The sequence below is a fragment of the Ambystoma mexicanum genome, chromosome 8, assembly GCF_040938575.1.
Source record: "Ambystoma mexicanum isolate Mex_15411 chromosome 8, UKY_AmexF1_1, whole genome shotgun sequence".
NCBI classification, from domain to species: Eukaryota; Metazoa; Chordata; class Amphibia; order Caudata; family Ambystomatidae; genus Ambystoma; species Ambystoma mexicanum.
The window spans coordinates 121,331,114-121,348,574 of record NC_090929.1 but is presented as its reverse complement, the minus strand read 5'-3'; the positions used below and the strand labels follow the sequence as shown (position 1 = coordinate 121,348,574).

General features: G+C 44.1%; 1 protein-coding gene across 2 annotated transcripts in view; it reads left to right on the top strand.

Annotated features, from left to right (window-relative positions):
* ADGRD2 (adhesion G protein-coupled receptor D2) overlaps positions 1–17,461 on the top strand; it is a 1,057,913-nt gene that overhangs the window by 246,730 nt on the left and 793,722 nt on the right. The window lies entirely within an intron of this gene.

Here is a 17,461-nt window from a genome sequence, read left to right as displayed (position 1 = left end):
CTGGAACGTTCAGCAAAGGTATCATTCCTCAGTCTAGAACATCCCTCAGCCTGTGAAATTCAACAGACATATCATAACTTAGCCTCGATCATTCCGCTGCCTCGAACATTCAGCAAAGGTGCCATTCCTCAGCCTAGAACATCCAGCAAAGGTATCATTACCAGCAATATTTCCTTTCAGTTTAATGTGCAGCCACATTCATTATCATTTTCTTAAGGGTCTATAATGCCTGCGTGCAGCATGGAGGAGCCTGGTCCTGAGTGAGAGTATGCCAGCAGTCCAGGGTGGGTTGGAGGTTTGAGGGTCTCTCATTATAGTAGTAGTAGTGTCAAGGTAATCAGGGAGCGTATAGCCTGTTGGTGGTGTGGGGTTTTGGGGAGCTCCTCAGCAGTGCCACTGGGAAGACATAGAAGCATCACCCAGGGCTAGGACGAGGAAAGAGGAAAATCCTTGTGGCCATCATCTTGAAGCACTTCAGCATAGGGCGGCTTTTCTTCTCGGCAGGGGGCGGGCTCCTCAGATTGGGCACGTGCATCAAAAAGGATTGTCCACCCTTTTCCCCTGGACTGAAATTGGTTATGCTGAAACAGTTCTGCCTGGTAGAGGGCAGTCGTTTTTTCACCCCTGACCCCCACACACAAACAAGCACAAGTCTTGCCCTCCATCTTTCTATTGCCATTATTTTGCAGCGGCACCTGGGTTTTCAGGATCACAAAGGTCTTTAAGTTGTCAAACCTTAACACCTACATAAGCAGTCCTAAATATTTGCAACAATATTGCAGGATCAGAAAACAGTGGCACTAAAGTCTCCCATTACCCCCCCCCCCCCTATTAAAATTGAATTGGCAGTAGGATTTGAGGCTACAACAATAACTTGCAATCCTTTGAAGGTTAACACTGTTTTAATATAGACATACCTTCCGAATAGATCAACCCTTCATTATCTGGCACCATGTTAACCTGAACACTCTTAATACCCGGCACCTCCAATTGCCAGCATTTGTACTGTTCCAGCTGAGGAAAAGCAGGAAAACACAATTTTGAACATGGATATCCCTGAATGGTTGTGAGAAGATATTTGATTATCCGGCATCATTGGGTTCCAAATTGGTTCCGGGATCTAGGAAATTCAGCTCCCCTTTGGCGGGCATCCTACTTGACAGCACGCTGGCATGTAATGAGAGGAAGGCGATGAAGACTTTTTGTCGGCATGGAGTTGGACTGCTGCTCCGTACTGTTTTTAATGCCTTGTTGCAGTGGAGGTTGGAATTCTCGTAGTAAAGAGAGTTGACCTGTTCTTTTCTCCGCAATTCTGAACAATGTTTCAGCCAGGTTGATGGAGGAACTTCCCTGGTAAAGCCAACCCATAAAACTTACACCTCCAAGGTTTTGCCTGGGACGTAACAGCTCAAACCTGCTATAGTATCAGATATTGTAACTAAGACAGATTCATGTAACAGCGCCTCGATGACTCTGGGCTGCTAGTGTTCTTTATAAAATAAAACAATTAAAAACTAAAATAAATATTGGGTATTGGATGTAACGGTACACTGTTTACATTGCATAGTCCAAAGGACCTGTTCCAATCATTTGTGTGTAGATCCAGAATTGGTATATCCGAAGAAACCCCCATCCCATCTTTAGAGCCAGACATTTCCACTGTTGTAGGATCAGGCCCCGGTTTAAATGCTTTATCAAATGCTTTAGTCAGTCAGTCAAAAATACTTTATTTCAGGCTCAAGCACTTAAAAGTGCCAATGCTATATTAAACCATACAGTCAGAATAAAACTCATTGCATCAAGCAATAGTGAACATTCGAATGTAGCACTTAAAATAGAAAAATGAACGAAATAAAAATAATTGAACATATAAGATTATTAAAATCAATTAAAACCACTCAGAACATACGTGTGGATGCATAATAAAAGAAAACGCACAGAAAGGCAGGTGTTAGGAAAGATTTGTCTTTACAGGACATTTTCCTCCATTTCAATGGACCCCCACACCTTTTGCTTTTTATTTTTGAATCTGACCTGCACTGTTTGCATGGCAGCGAAGCCTTCAGCTTCACTGCACTGGCTTTTGCTTATTCATCATGGTGAAACTGGCATGTCCTTCAGGCTGTCAGTACTGGGAAACAAGTTTCCCATAGTCTTATTACATTGTTGCCACTTTTAGTAACTTGATATCATTTTTGGTAACTTTTATCGTTGTACAATTCATCATACAGTGCAGTGCAATGGGGTACACTTTTTGCTTTGCCCCAAACTAAAACTGAGAGGATTTGGGGTTACTGTAGGTGAGCCTACAGGACAAGCTGGTGGCAGCAGTTACTTTTTGCTATTTTCGAGTGTATTTTGTTTTAGCCTTTCCGCGTTTGACTACCTGCTGTAGCTAGTGCCCAAACATGGCCGTGCCACAGGGGTTTTCATTTGTCCCTTGGCCATCCTTCTTCCCGACCTGTGAGGACAGGAACATCCTTACATGGACTTCCAGTGCTGGGCAAAACGGAGGCTTTTCACAGGCTACTGCAGGGGGATGTGTGTTAGCTGCCAGGAAGTGTGTTGGGACTGTCTTGCCCCAATCCACAAACTGGTTTCAGTGTCTCGGAAGGGCATGCATGAGTTGTGCCACCAGTGGTCCTGATTGGACCACTTCTGGGGTGTGTGTTTGGGTCAGATCTTGAATTGGGTAGTGGTCGTTTTTCAGCTCTTACCTGACTTTTAGATAAGAAGAGGGCCCTTGCACCCATTCCAGACAGATCCTGGAAGAAAACTCAAGGAGTCAAGTATCCTGTCCAGCTGCAAGAAGTGTAAAGAGACTCTGGACCCATTGGAAGAAGTCCTGGTGACCAACTTCTGCTGCTGCCATGAAAGAGCCCTTTCTTGTAGGTGATCTCCAGAAGTCCGGTAAAGGAGCTTCATCCCTTGGAGTGGAGTAAACATCCATTCTCTACGTCAGCTCTGAGTCCTGCACAGAAGAGCCCTCGGAAGTGCTCCTGTAACACTCAGTGGCTGCCAAGCTCAGAGTTAGGGATACCGTGCTGCAGACGTCGCCATTCTGCATTGAGGACTGGAACGTTGCTACTGTGTGCCTCCATGCCAAATTTCATGGTTCCAGCATTGAAGGGCCTCAAGATAGGAGGCGAAGTCCGACCACAACAGTTGTGTCCCCCTGCATCACCGTGCATCAGTGGCCAACATACAAAACAGCTTTCCCGCATCCAGTCCTATGCTGAGAGGGGCCCTGAATTGAGTTCTTTTGCATTCAACATCCTGAAAACCTTGCACCAGCATGCATAGCCAATCAGAGCTGACAGTGGGTAAAGCAGCCTTGGGCCCTCGACCTGCCAACCCCTAAGAAGAATCGGAGAATGGGGATGAGTTGTAAAAGTACTTACCTCCGCCCCTATGTCCCCTTTAAAAGTTTGGTAACTTTTAGAAACTTTTATAACAGTTTATCTTTGCCATTGCTTGCTCGTGCAAGCATTCTGAAAGTGGGGGACACTTTATTCACTAGAAAAACCTGTCCTCTATCCTTTGGAACTCTTCATTGGACCCCAGAAGCCCTCCACTAACTTTTACCCATATCAAAAAACTGGTTGGAACTTTAATGAACTTTTGGGCACAAGGCCCCTTACATCTAAGGGATGGACTTTTGAAGTTAGTGTTGTAGCTATGTGGACCTGTAGTACTGCATACTAATGCGTATCTTCCTTTGCAAGAGTTTTTAATGTATTTTGCCCTACTCCAGTGATTGTATATATGTAGCTTTTATTTAGACATGTGTGATAATATTACACGCCGCATGGAGACAGCAACCATACAGGTGGTCGACAGCACCTTCAACATCCTTGACGACAGCCACCCCTGCCTGTTTCTACTCAACCTCTCGGCTGCTTTTGACATAGTAGATCACCAGGCGCTTACAGACACCCTACATCAGCGCATGAGTATCAGCAACCTTGTCCTACGCTGGTTCAAGTCCTACCTCGCCAACCGCAAACACTTTGTTCAGATGGACTCCTCTAGATCGTCAATGCTACCCATCACCCATCACAATCTATACATGGAGCTGCTGGGAGTCCTCCTAGCCATACACAACAACCACATCCACCAATACGCTGACGGCACACAGCTATACCTCAAGATCGACTCCATCAAGGACATCCATTGGCTCAAAACCTACCTCTCACTGATCCAGTCTTGGATGTCCAGTGCATACTTGAAGCTCAACCACTCCAAGACCGAATATTTAAGCTCAACCCTTCCAAGACTGAATTCCTACTCCTCACTAACAACACTGAACACTGAGACATACAGACCTGGCTATCAACCACGAACTCTAAGCGCTTCACACCCGCGCTCACATCCTGCGCCCAGTTCCTGGGGTTCCACATCGACAAACACCTCTCCTTCAAGACAAACATAGCTAAGACAGCTCAGACAGCTTGGGATCAGATCTCCCTCCTGTGAAAAGTCAAGTCCTTCCTCCACTGTCAATTTTACATCCACCATTCAAGCACTGGTCCTATCCCACCTGGATGGGGGCAATGCACTCCTCAAAGGCCTCCTGTCATCCTCCCCAGTGCCTCTGAGAAGTATCCTACACGTAGCTGCATGCCTCATCAAGGGTCTACCCACATATGACCACATCACCCCAGCCCTCATCGACCTTCACTTTAAATGCTTTATCAAATGCTTTAGTCAGTCAGTCAAAAATACTTTATTTCAGGCTCAAGCACTTAAAAGTGCCAATGCTATATTAAACCATACAGTCAGAATAAAACTCATTGCATCAAGCAATCGTGAACATTCGAATGCAGCACTTAAAATAGAAAAATGAACGAAATAAAAATAATTGAACATATAAGATTATTAAAATCAATTAAAACCACTCAGAACATACGTGTGGATGCATAATAAAAGAAAACGCACAGAAAGGCAGGTGTTAGGAAAGATTTGTCTTTACAGGACATTTTCCTCCATTTCAATGGACCCCCACACCTTTTGCTTTTTATTTTTGAATCTGACCTGCACTGTTTGCATGGCAGCGAAGCCTTCAGCTTCACTGCACTGGCTTTTGCTTATTCATCATGGTGAAACTGGCATGTCCTTCAGGCTGTCAGTACTGGGAAACAAGTTTCCCATAGTCTTATTACATTGTTGCCACTTTTAGTAACTTGATATCATTTTTGGTAACTTTTATCGTTGTACAATTCATCATACAGTGCAGTGCAATGGGGTACACTTTTTGCTTTGCCCCAAACTAAAACTGAGAGGATTTGGGGTTACTTTAGGTGAGCCTACAGGACAAGCTGGTGGCAGCAGTTACTTTTTGCTATTTTCTAGTGTATTTTGTTTTAGCCTTTCCGCGTTTGGCTACCTGCTGTAGCTAGTGCCCAAACATGGCCGTGCCACAAGGGTTTTCATTTGTCCCTTGGCCATCCTTCTTCCCGACCTGTGAGGACAGGAACATCCTTACATGGACTTCCAGTGCTGGGCAAAACGGAGGCTTTTCACAGGCTACTGCAGGGGGATGTGTGTTAGCTGCCAGGAAGTGTGTTGGGACTGTCTTGCCCCAATCCACAAACTGGTTTCAGTGTCTCTGAAGGGCATGCATGAGTTGTGCCACCAGTGGTCCTGATTGGACCACTTCTGGGGTGTGTGTTTGGGCCAGATCTTGAATTGGGTAGTGGTCGTTTTTCAGCTCTTACCTGACTTTTAGATAAGAAGAGGGCCCTTGCACCCATTCCAGACAGATCCTGGAAGAAAACTCAAGGAGTCAAGTATCCTGTCCAGCTGCAAGAAGTGTAAAGAGACTCTGGACCCATTGGAAGAAGTCCTGGTGACCAACTTCTGCTGCTGCCATGAAAGAGCCCTTTCTTGTAGGTGATCTCCAGAAGTCCGGTAAAGGAGCTTCATCCCTTGGAGTGGAGTGAACATCCATTCTCTACGTCAGCTCCGAGTCCTGCACAGAAGAGCCCTCGGAAGTGCTCCTGTAACACTCAGTGGCTGCCAAGCTCAGAGTTAGGGATACCGTGCTGCAGACATCGCCATTCTGCATTGAGGACTGGAACGTTGCTACTGGGTGCCTCCATGCCAAATTTCGTGGTTCCAGCATTGAAGGCCCCTGCATCACCGTGCATCAGTGGCCATCATACAAAACAGCTTTCCCGCATCCAGTCCTATGCTGAGAGGGGCCCTGCATTGAGTACTTTTGCATTCAACATCCTGAAAACCTTGCACCAGCATGCATAGCCAATCAGAGCTGACAGTGGGTAAAGCAGCCTTGGGCCCTCGACCTGCCAACCCCTAAGAAGAATCGGAGAATGGGGATGAGTTGTAAAAGTACTTACCTCCGCCCCTATATCCCCTTTAAAAGTTTGGTAACTTTTAGAAACTTTTATAACAGTTTATCTTTGCCATTGCTTGCTCGTGCAAGCATTCTGAAAGTGGGGGACACTTTATTCACTAGAAAAACCTGTCCTCTACCCTTTGGAACTCTTCATTGGACCCCAGAAGCCCTCCACTAACTTTTACCCATATCAAAAAACTGGTTGGAACTTTAATGAACTTTTGGGCAGAAGGCCCCTTACATCTTAGGGATGGACTTTTGAAGTTAGTGTTGTAGCTATGTGGACCTGTAGTACTGCATACTAATGCGTATCTTCCTTTGCAGGAGTTTTTAATGTATTTTGCCCTACTCCAGTGATTGTATATATGTAGCTTTTATTTAGACATGTGTGATAATATTACACGCCGCATGGAGACAGCAACCATACAGGTGGTCGACAGCACCTTCAACATCCTTGACGACAGCCACCCCTGCCTGTTTCTACTCAACCTCTCGGCTGCTTTTGACATAGTAGATCACCAGGCGCTTACAGACACCCTACATCGGCGCATGAGTATCAGCAACCTTGTCCTACGCTGGTTCAAGTCCTACCTCGCCAACCGCACTTTGTTCAGATGGACTCCTCTAGATCGTCAATGCTACCCATCACCCATCACAATCTATACATGGAGCTGCTGGGAGTCCTCCTAGCCATACACAACATCCACATCCACCAATACGCTGACGGCACACAGCTATACCTCAAGATCGACTCCATCAAGGACATCCATTGGCTCAAAACCTACCTCTCACTGATCCAGTCTTGGATGTCCAGTGCATACTTGAAGCTCAACCACTCCAAGACCGAATATTTAAGCTCAACCCTTCCAAGACTGAATTCCTACTCCTCACTAACAACACTGAACACTGAGACATACAGACCTGGCTATCAACCACGAACTCTAAGCGCTTCACACCCGCGCTCACATCCTGCGCCCAGTTCCTGGGGTTCCATATCGACAAACACCTCTCCTTCAAGACAAACATAGCTAAGAAAACTCAGACAGCTTGGGATCAGATCTCCCTCCTGTGAAAAGTCAAGTCCTTCCTCCACTGTCAATTTTACATCCACCATTCAAGCACTGGTCCTATCCCACCTGGATGGGGGCAATGCACTCCTCAAAGGCCTCCTGTCATCCTCCCCAGTGCCTCTGAGAAGTATCCTACACGTAGCTGCATGCCTCATCAAGGGTCTACCCACATATGACCACATCACCCCAGCCCTCATCGACCTTCAGTGGCTCTGACTGCACGAACAATTCTCCTTCAATTCCTGCTGCATCATCTATAAGGCGTCGCCCTCAAGTCACCGAGCTACCTCCCAGAGAAACTCAGCATCTCCGGCAGACAGCGCACCACCAGAAACCAGGACATGTACAGACTTAAAATCCACTGCTGCAAAAAGGAAAGGACCAGAAAACAATCTGCTCCCAAGACTATGCAAAATCTTCCCTGTCTGCAACAGAGTCACCCTCATGTTCCTACATTTCAGAAAATAAGTGAAGACCCACCTCTTCAAGGAGTCTCTCCTCCTCAACACCCAGGCCAGCTCGTCGCCCCTTGCACCACCTGACTCACTAGATGCCACCCACAGCTCTCCTACCCGCCATCCGGTACAGCTGTTTCCCTCCTCTGTCCCTCTCTGTATCCTATCGCGTATATCTGTTCTGTTGTTACCACTGAAAAACGCTCTGTTATGTATCTGTATTGATGTATACACCTGTAAAGTGTTTTGTTGCTTCTTGAAGCTAGGCCCACACTTAATAAATATAATAATAATAATAATAATAATAATAATAATAATAATAATAATAATAATAATAATAACAACAGTAATAATAATATTAATGCTAGCAGTCATTTTTCATAGTGTTATGTGGCCATAAATAAATAAGTAGTTTTATAATTGTTTGTCTAAGTGTTTTCCTTGACTTTTCCCTGTGTGTACTCATTGAGGACCCCTTACCATGCTCACCCCTCCTGAGACTTAGCCTTGACGACTCGCCTTGCTACCTTGAACTGGTTTGGCTACAGCTCCCAGAGTTCTCCCTGTCATCAAACTAGATTGGCGTTCTATACATCTATACACCAGGCCAGCGTATAGAAAATAAGTCCTAACAGCAGGCATACAGTCTTTAAATCGTATCCGCCAGGCTATAGCCAAAAACTAGACACAGCAAAAACCTCATCTTTTAGTTCTGTCATTTTTCAACTAACTAGAGCATCATAGGCGGTGCCTGTCTGATATTTCAAAAGGACTGGAAAAATCAATTGTTTCCGCAGAGGCATGTATTTTGGAGAGTCAAGGAGGAAGTGGATAATAGATTCTATTGCAACAGGACAGAAAGGGCAACATTTCGACAAATTAAGAGAGGATTTATATGAAAAAGACTTTATCATAGTTAGCGTGTACCAGCCATCATGTAAGTGTCAAAATCCAGCAATTTCATCCTTGCAAAACACCACACCCTTCGAGGAAGACCAGAGCTTGTATTGTAAAAAGATACCCTAACAGTACACCCATCACAGTACATACAGTCGGAAATAAAGCTTAATATATCATTACCTTATTGGATATCTCCACCAGCCTCAGATTTACTGTGAGCATCCTAGTGAATGTGTTTCTGTAGACGTCGACATTATACTGCAAACATCCCTTGAATGTAAACATTACATTCTGTTTCCTCTGCCCATCTAGGATAGCCTGGTACTACTCTGTAAAGGAAGATGTTTATTTTTGTCAGCTGCTCAACTAATATTTTATGGGGAAGACCTGTCTGACTTGTTGGATCTCGTTATTGGTGAAGGCTTGTGGTTTTATATTGCCTTAGAGCTATCAAGTCAAGTGAGCAGAGCTCTTTGGGGGAGATTTTCGATAAGAAAGGTCAGTGGCTACAAGACAAGTGTGAGGATCCACCTAGTGCACTGACAGGAGTCTGATCAGAAAATTTTTTGGCTGACCTAGAAACTCACTTACCGTAGTCCAGAAATGAGGTGACTAATGCTAACACTGCCTGTACCTTCCCCATAGGTGAGAAAAGAGAAAGATCCTTTTGAATAGTTTAAGACTGAAGAATGCCTTCTGAACTAGACTATTGATATGAGATTCTATGGAGCATCTATCCATAATGAGGAATCCTAAGGTCTTTACCAGTTTCTCTGGCTCCGCTCCTTTGTCTAATTGTTGCGTGGGTGTACACTCCCAATAATCCACACCAACCAAAATCAGGTTGAAAACCACGGTGCACGAAGAAGCCAGCTTTATTTGCTCCATTCAGCAGGTAGAAGGTCCACAGACGTTATCAATTATTTCCCGGTAGCCCAGGTGTTATCAACTAAACACATTACATTGTCATATTCATTCAAAGAAAAATATTCACACCCTACTATTGGTTGTTAGAATACAATCATCTATACTCTTATGTACATTACTTCTTCTAATTGGATAATCATTATATTTGAGTCTGCCCGGGGTCCCTCCCGCTATGCAAGGCGTCTTGTCCTGCGCATCTTTGGACTGTGCTCTAATTAGTTGGCACCATAACATGCTGACATTGTTACAATACTGGTGCTGGTTACTGATGTAACCCCTGGATGTTGCATTTATTAACAACAGTCCAATTAACTTTGGTGGAAAAGGCGGGATTGAAAAGTTGCCCTGACAAAGAATTATCATACTCACTCCCCTCTCATGTTTCCATGCCGGGCCCACACTTCCAGACAGTTTGCTCATCCTTGGACAGTTCATCCTGTACTCCCTTCTGATACATATTGCTGTTTGCAGGCATTTGATCTAATTGTGTCATGCTATGCATAGCTTATTCATTGTAGTGTGAGGCGAGTGTATGAGACCATGTGCCTTCAAAATATTCACCCTGTTAATGTGTTCTTCGTGCATGCGTTGAACCGCTTTCAGCATTGAGGGAGCTGTGGATATATCTTGCTAATGTGTTATTGGCAACGTTACTGTATGCACCTGATAATTAAACATTGTATATTTCAACATACCTAACTCAAAGTGTTGCTTATCTTAAGTGGAATCATGAAAAAGTCCTATTCATGCAGTTTCAGCTATCCTCCCTTTCTCTAAACCTTGGCACTTTCAGTTGTCTGAACACCATCGTGGATCAACAAAAATCCATAACAAGCTATTTAAACCGCAATGCTGTGCTTTCTTAACAATGTGCTGTGCAGAGCCTTGTAAGGGGTAAATGGCCCTTCTCTTGCCATTTATAATGCTGCTTTACATATGAACCCTACCTAACTGTGCATACCACCATTTACTACATTCCCTCTCTGTTCATTCAGCAACCTACCCTTCCTATATTGTGGCAAACTAGCTCGTTACAGTGTGTCAAAAGGATCTCTATCCTGCTTGTGTGACATTCTACATAGTCGCGGCATACACATCATGACACCTTATTCTTGTTTTCTTATTCTATATGTTCGCTCTCCTTTGGGAACAGGTGTGGCGTGGCCTTATGCATCACTGGTCTTATCTGCACCATCGCATTCCCCCTCTGGTCAATTTATTGGCCAGAAGACCTTTATCTGCCATCCTTCCATACTCATCATTAGGGATCCAAAGTCCCCCTCAAGCTACCTCCTCTTTTCACATATTCTTCTGGTCCACAGGTCACAAAACAGCAATCACCATCACTCTACCAATCTACCCAGTGTTGTGTATAATTCTCAGGATTAAAAGGGGGCGTTTCTATTGGTCTCTCTATTGGTACCATCCTCATTTCATCGAGGACAAATGTTGTATCTCTGTATCAGTGTGTCCCAGCCAGTAGTACCTTCTATAGCAGCAATAGTAGGGACATCATGTTGCTTTCTTCCTTTCCCTTCTTTACTACTTTACAATATCCAATTATTATGTACAGGATACACATACTTACCAGTAGTACCAACAAAATAGGACCACTACTTTAGATATTTTACCCAAACAGGTAGCCACGTATGAGAACATCCAATGATACCAGTCCTCATCTATTATTTTCAAACTCTCATTTTCAATAGTTGTGTGCAAGGCTGATAGAGCTTCTGTTAAACTGCCATTCTGTTCGCCGTTTGCAGGTTTTAGGGTGCAGTAACTTGTCTCTATTTTTGTGCACACTCCTTCTTCCATAGCTGTGAGGTGGTCTAGCACATACCTCTTCTGGAGACCAGTTAGTCTGACAGCCCATAATTCTACCTTAATGGTGTTCAGACCTCTCTCTGTGACATTGGCCAATTGCAACAACTCTCACCTAGTTATTCGGAGCATTCCGCATTTGTTGCTGCCTGTACACCAGGGGCCAGCAGGGATGAAAAAAATTCAGCTGCCTTACTGAACAGCCTGTATCTTGCAGGTATAGCAGATAATCTCTCTGTGGAATCTTGTGAGACAATAATTATGGTCTCATGTCGGTCAAATATGCATGAAACTCATAACCCTACTGCTACTGTCAATAATTCTAATGGCATTACAGGCTTTCCCGTGCTAACTCTAACATGTCTGTTGAATTTGCTGCTTCTTTGGCTGCCCTGTTTGCTGCCTCATTGCCACATGCTATCAAATCTGCACCATTAGAATGGGTGGAGCACTTCACCACTGCCACTGACCGATGCAGTGAGAGCGTGTCAATCAATTCAGACACCAATGCAGCATGCTGCACTGGTGCGCTATTCGATTGCTGGAACCCACTTAATTTCCAGCGGGACAATCATGAATGTACGGTGGATATCACATATGCTGAATCACAGTAGATCATCACCTATCTGTCAGCGTAGCAATCGTAGAGCTGTTATTAATGCCACTAGTTCCGCTGCTTGCGCAGAGTACTGCAGAGGCCATCTCTTTCTCGCTACTACCTCGAGATCTCAATCCTCACTATATACAACTGATGCACCCATGTGCCTCAATCCTGTGCTCTGATCGATCATCAATGAACCATCAACGAACGCAATCTCTCACCCCTGGAGCAGTCATGTAGATGATCGCCCTCCTCTACCGGTTCAGCAATAAAAGTTGCCAGATTCACAGTGCGGGACCTTACAATCTTAACTGAAATTTTAACTGCAGGATTGGATATAATCACTTCATAGCCAGACGCTCGTTGAGTAGTGAGCATGCTTTTCGCTGAGTAGTGAGCGTGCTTTTCGGTTTCTGCAAAATCGCGAACACGCTGTGATCCACATACAATGTCACTGTACAGCCCGTTGTTATTGTTGCTGATTTCTCAATAGCAAATACTGCTTTGGCCAATTGTTGGTCACATGGGAAATGTCTCTTAATCATTGTTGGAACAGACCACTGAAATATGCTAGAGGCTTTTACTCCATCAAAGAGTTCTGTGTCAGGATAGCCATCATCACATACTTGTTTGAATGGGAAAACAAGACAAAATCCTAAGCATAAACTGGTATTGCTACAATTGGGGCATGTGTAATTGCATCTTTCAATTAGTTAAATCCTTCCACCTTCACTTCTGTCCCTTTGAGTCCTTTTTGATCTTTTTGATCTTTCTGTTCCTCTTTTAACGCTTGCAACAGGGGTCTGATATATGTAGTATACAGTGGCCGAAGTGTGTACGAAAAGAAATAGTGGAACTATGTTCCCTACTGGCCTGCACCGCTCCCCACAGACCCCATTGCCGCGCCCCCTCCCATGCACAATAAAACCCTCCAAAAACATGTGCCTGCTCTTTAAGGAAACGGCCTGTGCAGTGCACTGAAAGTGCAAGTTTCAACTTCTTCCTACACTTTTATTTTAAAACGAAACCGTTCCGGAACGGTTTCTTTTTAAAATAAAAGTATAGCAACGGTAAAACTTAATTAAAAGAAGTAGAGGAGCAGCGCTCTCTACAGCTCCCGCCCACTTCGACCAATGGTAGTATAGTCAAAAACCCATGATTGGAAGTAATTGCACAATCCCAGAAACTGTTGATTTTCCTTCACTGTGGCTGGGCATGGTGTCTTATGAATAGCTTCTGCTCGTTCTGGTGTCACTTTCCGTCCTTCTACTGAAATGATTTGTCCCAGAGAAATCACCTCTTTTGGCAATAATGTACTTTTTATTTGTCAACTTTGTATCCCTTTTCTGCCAATAACATCAGGAGCATCACTGAATCTTCCCTACATTGCTCTTTCATGGTGCTACACATCAACAGATAGTCACCATATTGTATCACTGTGCTCTGTGTCTGTGTGTTTACCAAATCCATTTGTCACACCCTGTTAAACACACTAGGGGATTCACAGTACGTCTGTGGTAATCTTGTGTGCTAGATTTCTTTCCCTCTATAGGTAAATGAAGTGATGTATTGTGAGTCTGGATGCAATGGAACAGAAAAGAAGGCCTTTAAAAATCACCAACATTAAAAAAAATGTGGCAACCGAGGGTATGCTGCAAGAAGTTGTGGCTGGATTAGGAACAATTGGGAACTCTGCCTCCACAATGTTTTTCAAGGGGCGTAAATCTTGTATGAATCCACCTGACCCTCCCTTTGCTTTTTTCACTGGGAACACAGCTGTGTTACATGAGGATTCTGATGGCACTAGTATGCCTTGCTGTAACAGTGCAGCTTTTGTTTAATATATTCCTTAGTCTGCCACTATTGACATGGGATATTTCTCCCTTCTTCAATATAATTCTAACTGCTCGTATGTTTTTAAGGAGACGTACATCATAGAGATTACTAGTCCATAATTTTTTGGGCACTGTCTCAATATCTTTGTGACTATGTGGTGTTACATTGACCTTTCTCTGTAACCCTAAGGCACCAATCCATATGGTGCCTCCATATGGTGCCATCCCTACTGTCTGCATACTCTCGCATAATGTCCTGTCATCCCACATGTCCAACATTGTCCTCCAAAATTCCCATAACCACTTAACGTAGCTCAAATCTTCTGCCATATGCTTGGCCAAATCCTCCTACTCTTCCCCTTTGCAAGCTCACCCTCTGTCTGGGATAATATATCTGCTCTCCTCTTCCTCCATTACATTCCATGGGTCCCGCCTGCTGCTGATATTTTTCCTCTCCTGCTTTTGTAATCACTGCTCCTTCTAGAGCTATACTGGCCAACTTCCTTTGTAGTAATTTTGCTTCCTCACTCACTCTGTCTTCTAATTTCTTCCTTTCCTTCTCCTATTTCAACCTACAAAAATTTACAATATTCAATTGCATTTCGTGCCATGTTTTCATCCCTATCCCTATTACCTTTCACAATTGAGCTTGCACACTGTCAGGAAGACCTTGGCATACAATGTGGTAAAACACAGGAATATTTTTGTCCCATCGCTCTCTCATTTTTAAGCGCCACCTTTCTTTCATCCCCTCAATGTACTGTGTGGGGCTGTTGGGTATTTTGTGGATATTTGGGGCTTTGCAGTATTTTCTTTCGCCAAAATACCTTTAGCAATAATCACTCCCTGTATTCATATTGGGTCACACATGACAATAATACATTGCATTATTTCAGAATTCAGACCTATTTAGATGATGTGCGCGGTAGTTTGCGTGGTTGGTTAGTATAGTGGTTGGTTTATTTGTGGCCCCAATATCCAACATCCCTTGTTTTTATCTAGATTGTTCTTGATCACTAGAGAGACCTCAGGCCTACATTTTAGGGATACCACATTTTCAGTGTTAGTGTTGTGTGCCACCATGGGCTATTGTGGTATTTTTGTGGTAATTTCCACTACCTTATATACGGTAGGGAACTATGTCCAGAGAGTCTCTCTTCCCGTTGGCTCATGCACCTCCAACAGGCTATGCTACAAACAGCCACTCACAACTGTCCATACTGAATAGAATCATGCACACATCTGTTTTAAAATGACAATTGCACTGTTTAAAAATCTACCCACGTTTAAACCTTTTCCCATGCAAAATGAAAGAGAGAAATAATACACACTAGCTATCTGTTTTCAAATGTTTTTGTATTATAGAAATTTCTTTTAAACACAGTTTAACTTTTTTTTACAGAAATAAATGAAATGGTACAACATTATTTGTGATAAAATGAACAGATAGCTGCGAGAATATATTCAATTGGTAACATTAAATATGCTGATAAGAGACTGAGACTCCCTTTAATACACTGACTGAACAATTTCGCACACTTTCGCACAGCTCCCACTCGCTTCTATAATTACCTTATCTGTTCAGCATGAGTTTTCTTCGGCTATTCTCTTTCTGAATTTGGCTCCCTTGAAAATCAACCCCAGTGAGAACAAGCGTCTGCCGTTCTCAAACCGGGGTTATTGCCTGGAACTCTCAGCTTTTGCAACAGGAACAGATCCTTCTCCCAGCTCTGCAAGATCTCGATTGCCTTCCCCCTCTTCTCAAGCTTCCCCAGCAAAGTTCTAATCACAGCCTCTAGCATGATACTTGCTATGACGCTGCTCCAATCAGAATCAATCATGTCATCTCCTCCCTCACTACACAATGGCTCATTTCTACAGTGGCAATTGTAACAAACTGATTTCCTGTTCCTTTGAGCTCTTTGCTTCCTTTAGTTATGTGGACAGAGCAGCAGAGAAAAAAAAAAAATGAATGTGCGTTTAAAAGTTCACTTTCAAAGTAGGCCTAATTCTGCAGTGGAGACGCATTTTTATTAGTGGGTTATGTTAAATGAAGTTTTATTAGTCAGGTTAGTTGTTAATAAGGTTAGTTATTAATTTTCAAATGTGTCTCTTGCAAACATAGGCATTTCAGGTGAAAAATAGTGTATATGTCCATGTTACTCTGGCAACACATATAGCAATGCACCACACCCATGTAGTGGTGCTGCATAAAAAAATGCTACCTGTGCAGTAGTGCTGTAACACGCCAAATATCCTTACAGGTCTTCATTATGCCTGCCATGTCTGATGTATCTGCGTAGATTACTCTTAATGCCTTCCACATGTTCGCCGTGCGTAGAGGGGGTGAGTGCGTAGAGGGGGTGAGTGCGTAGAGGGGGTGAATGCATAAAAGTGATGAGTGTGTAGAGGGGGTGAGTGCATAGAGGGGTTGAGTGCGTAGAGGAGGTGAGTGCATAGGGGGGGTGAGTGCATAGAGGGGGTGAGTGTATAGAGGGGGTGAGTGCGTAGCGGGGGTGAGTGCGTAGTGGGAGTGAGTGCGTAGTGGGAGTGAGTGCTAAGTGGGGATGAGTGCGTAGAGGGGATGAGTGCGTAGAGGGGGTGTGTGCGTAGAGGGGGTGAATGCATAGAAAGGGTGAGTGCATAGAAGGGTTGAGTGCTTAGAGAGGGTGAGTGCGTAGAGGGGTGCGTGCGTAGAGGGGTTGAGTGCGTAGAGGGGGTGAGTGCGTAAAAGTGATGATTGTGCAGAGGGGTTGAGTGCGTAGAGGGGGTGAGTGCACAGAGGGAGTGAGTGCGTAGAGGGGGTGAATGCGTAGAGGGGGTGAGTGCGTAGGGGGGCTGAGTATGTAGAGGGGGGAGTGCGTAGAGGGGGTGTGTACGTAGTGTAGAATTTCATATATAGATGTATATAGTATGGTCTAGAATGCAAAGAACATTTGAAAGAGCATATAACCGATCATATCTCACCACCACGCTTACTCTCTCCTTTACATCACCACTCAACTAGAACACAGAGACACTATGACACCATTCGGTATAACTGCTCTCATACCTACATCCGCCGCTCACTCCACATCACTCTAAGTAAACACTGCTGGCTGGACACCCCCAGCCAGGCGTTTCTCCACAGGCCTAACGCAGCCACATCCGGTCTGGATAAACCCTGCCGGAACTTACACATACTCCTGATCTCTCAACCACCGCACCTACAGCTAAGAAGCAGCTATTACACGAATACCACATGAGCTGCACACATGCCCGGTGCTCACATGCACCTTTTGACTCCCTCTACTCTCTCTACAGATATAAACTTCGGTTCCCAAGGGCGTTCAACCAACCAGCGCCTTCAGACCATACCAATGGTCTATAAGACGCTATATAAATGCAAAATAACATAACATAACTACAATTATTAAAGTGTGCTCCATTGTGTTGATTACTGTTTGCTGTTACCCCTCTGTATCTTGTCCTCAGCTCATCTGCCTGGTTTC